Source organism: Pipistrellus hanaki (genome assembly GCF_964339955.1).
Source record: "Pipistrellus hanaki genome assembly, chromosome: 3".
NCBI classification, from domain to species: Eukaryota; Metazoa; Chordata; class Mammalia; order Chiroptera; family Vespertilionidae; genus Pipistrellus; species Pipistrellus hanaki.
The window spans coordinates 186537654-186541570 of record NC_140505.1 but is presented as its reverse complement, the minus strand read 5'-3'; the positions used below and the strand labels follow the sequence as shown (position 1 = coordinate 186541570).

General features: G+C 64.6%; 1 long non-coding RNA gene across 1 annotated transcript; it reads left to right on the top strand.

The window, feature by feature from the left end:
- The first annotated feature begins 547 nt into the window (after positions 1-547).
- On the top strand, positions 548-2718 carry LOC311618610. Its single transcript, XR_014794353.1, has 4 exons — positions 548-1090; positions 1688-1793; positions 2014-2161; positions 2438-2718. It is a non-coding gene; the product is annotated as an uncharacterized lncRNA (long non-coding RNA).
- Positions 2719-3917: the final 1199 nt, after the last annotated feature.

Sequence of the window (3917 nt, the reverse complement as noted above, 5' to 3'; positions counted from 1 at the left end):
TTCCCTACAACACTAGAAAGAGGACCCGGCAGAGCCGGATTAATAGGCGGGGACCCAGGCTCAGAGAGGCCAAGTCTGCCCAAGGGCACCCAGAGGGCAGGTGGAGGACTCCGTCCTCTCCGGGCTTCCACGCCTGACCTTAGAGTCCAGAGACCTCGTGGCCAGCACCGGGGTGGGGAGCCGCTGTGGAGGGCTCCCCGGCGGCCACCTCCAGCGCCCCAAGTCAGAGCCAGGGAGGGAACTTGGTCCAGAAAAGAAAGCGTGGCCCCAGGTGGAGCTGGGTTGCCCTGGAGACCCCGTACCCCCATCGCCGGGGCCACCCGCTGGTTGGACAGCGGCCTCAGTTTCCCCTGGGGCGCTAAGCAGAGGTGGGGTGCTGGGCCAGGGTAGGCTGTGCCAAGCGAGGGGCCCAGCTCTCCTTTCCTCATCCGCCCCATTGCTGCGGAGGCAGGAGGGGGCAGGGTTACGTAACGGGAGGCTGGGGGGCGGGGCGTGCGGAGGGGCGGGGCCGCGGCCTCCGGCCTGGGGACGGCCCAGCTCCCAGCCCCTCTCTGGCTCCCGGGCCGCCGCTCCGCCGCCTCCTCGCCCGGGGCCTCCCGCTTGTGGCCCCGATGAAGCAGCTCAACCTGCTGCCCGGCCTCGAGGCCCCGGGTCCCCGCTTCCTCCCCGAAGGTCACCGGGGACCCCGCTCCGGGGATGGCCCTGCCTCTCTCTCGCCTGGCCTTCATCCGCCTGGCCTCGTGGTTATTTTTTTAAAAATATATATTTTATTGATTTTTTGTACAGAGAGGAAGAGAGAGGGATAGAGAGTTAGAAACATCGATGAGAGAATCATTGATCAGCTGCCTCCTGCACACCCCACACCGGGGACGTGCCCACAACCAAGGTACATGCCCTTGACCGGAATCGAACCTGGGATCTTTCAGTCCACAGGCTGGCGCTCTATCCACGAGCCAAACCGGTTTCAGCTCGTGGTTATTTATATCCGCACCTGCCTCCCAGCAGCCGGCCCTGAGCCTGCACAGACACCTGAGGCAGCAGGTGCCAGGGAGGGGCCGTCTGTGGCCCGCTGACCCCGGAAGCCCCTTAGGTAGGCCCGGCTCACCGTGGTCTGGGGAAAGGAGGAAGGAAGGATGCAGGCAGCTGAGGGCATCCCCAGCCCCCAGTCCCACCCTGGCTGCACTGGCTCGCCCTCCCTCCTCCTCCCTGGTCAGGGCAAAATCTTGGGCTTCTACATCTCCCCCCGCCCCCCTGCCCACCCCAGAGGTGCCTAAAGCAGGACTGTGGTCCGCGGGAGGCTGCCTGACTGCTGATTCCCAGGCTCCACACCAGGCCCTCTGGTGGGCCTCGGGGGATGGAGTCGGGGGCTTTCTGAGGGCTGGAGCCCTCGGCTGCCTTGGGGGCGGGAGATAGGCAGCTGGGACCGCCCTGCTTTGATTCCAGGGGGTGGGATGGGAAGACAGGGCAGAGGGAAGAGGTTAGGGCAGAGCAAGTGAGGGCCAGGGGGGAGGTAGACGAGGGACGTGGCTAGAGAATGTGTGAACTGTGGCCTCCTCGGGGCACCATGGTAAAGCCCCTTTAAAAAGAAAATGTTTTTATTGATTTCAGGGAGGAAGGGAGAGGGAGAGAGAGAGAACATCAATGGTGAGAATCACTGACCAGTTGCCTCCTGCACGCCCCCTACTAGGGGTCGAGCCTGCAACTTGGGCAAGTGCCCTTGACCGGAATGGAACCCAGGGCCCTTCAGTCCCCAGGCTGACCTCTGTCCACTGGGCCACACCAGCCAGGCCGCGGTAAGCCCTTTCTGCCTCTCAGCGATGCGGTAGGTCCCCCATTCGCCAGCGACCCTGCACAGCGGGCCCTGTCCCCGCTTCACGAGGCTCCCAGGGGGGTGTGATGTTCCTGCGCCCCGGCCAGACCCTGGCAGAGGGAGTGCGGGATAGCTCTTGCCCCGGAGAGGGGTGGGTGCAGGAGGAGAGACGGGCAGCGGCAGCCATCCTGTTCACAGCACAGCCGTGTCCGCGGAGGCATGGGGCTCCGGGCCGGACGGGGAGCATGCAGAGTCCCCCGGAAGACGCAGGGGGCGCTCCGGCCGCGGGAACAGCTTGTTCAGCCCTCAGAGTCTGAAATAGCAGACGCGGGAGGGGTCCGGGAGCAGCTGGTGAGAGAGGCTCAGAGCGGCGTGTGTGATGGGAGGGGAGGCCGCCTGTGCGGGGGGAGCTTGGCCGGCCCGGAGGCTGGGCTCTGTCCTGAGCGCGTGACCGAGCCCGGGAGGAGGGATGGCAGGGCGGCCTGATGAACGGGGCACCGGACTGCAGAGGCAGCAGGGCCTCCTTCCCACCCCTTCCCACCCCTTCCCTGTACACCCACGGCAGCCCGCTCTCCCCCGCCCCCCTGCACCCCCTCGGCTGCACCTTAGGTCTCTTCCTGTCAGCAGCTCACACTGGGACTGATCGCCAGGGGAGCCCGGGCCCCGTCCCCACTGGGCATGATGTGCTGCTGGCTGTGAGGCCTGGAGGAGGTGCTGTTGTCTCCCTGGGTCTCAGTTTCCTCATCTGTAAAATGGGCGCAGCGGTGGTCCTGCCAGACCTTCCTCAGGGTCAGAGTGAGGAGCGGAGGCCATGGATGGGCAGGAGGAGCTTGTTCTGGCCAGTGCCCAGCACGGTGCCAGCCATGGCCCCCCACCCCGCGCCCCCAAGCTTCAAGAGCCAGTACTTGAGAGCCAGAACTTCCGGCTTTGAGTTCTTCAGCCGCCACAGTTTATGTCTAGGAGGCCTTAGACAGCCCTAACTGGTGTGGCTCAGTGGATAGAGCATCGGCCTGCGGACTCAAAGGTCCCAGGTTCGATTCTGGTCAAGGGCACATCCCCAGTGGGGGGTGAGCAGGAGGCAGCTGATCGATGTTTCTAACTCTCCATCCCTCTCCCTTCCTCTCTGTAAAAAATCAATAAAATAAAAAATAATAAAAAAGAGGCCTTAGACAAGCCATGACCTCTCTTGCTCTCGTGTTCTCAGAGGCAACATGGGAAGTGCTGGGGGAGGAGGGACTGGGCAGCCCCTCGGGCCCAGGACACCAGGCTGGCTCTCCCCGAACACAAATAGCTCCCGGGGGCAGAAAGGGCACACCAGGGCCCCTCCCGCCTCCCCCCGCATGTCCCCTCTGCCACCCCAGCCCCTGCCAGGGACAGCCTGTGCCCTGGTGACGTCGCCAGCCTGGGAGCCTGGCGGCTGCGGCCGACAGCACTCAGGCAGGATTTATTTTTACATCCCGGGGCTTGGTCAGCTCCCTGCCCCTTCCCCCTCACACCCCACCTCATTCTGTTCACCGTTTCCCACCCCCCGCTGAGTCCCCTGCAGCTCTGGAAGGTTCTCTCCACACATCCTCTGTGCCTGACCCACACTGACCACGCCGGCTTCTGAGGGGCCGTGAGGACCAGGGCGCTCGCCAAACCCAGACGTGCCGAGGCAAACAGATGGGGCTCCTGGAGGGGCACCCCAGCCTCCTGCCTCCTGCAGCCCGAAGGCCCACAGCCGGGCTGGGCCTCCCGGGCTGGGCCGGCACCGGGACCCAGGCTGAGCCCAAGCTCGGCCTCCTGGTGCCGAAGCAGCCGGTGCTGGTGGCCCCACTGCACCCGCCTCCCCGCGCCCGGGCAGGACCTGTGTCCGTCACAGCTGCGACACACCCTCTTACGTGCTGTCAGGCCCGTGGTCGGCAAACCGCGGCTCGCGAGCCCCGTGCGGCTCTCTGGCCCCTGGAGTGTGGCTCTTCCACAAAACACCACGATTGAAACTTCGTGGCTCATGTGCAGAAGCCGGTTTTCGGCTCTCAGAAGAAACTTCAATCGTTGTACTGTTGATGTTTGGCTCTGCTGACTCATGAGTTTGCCGACCACTGCTTTAGGCTACGGACCTGTCAGC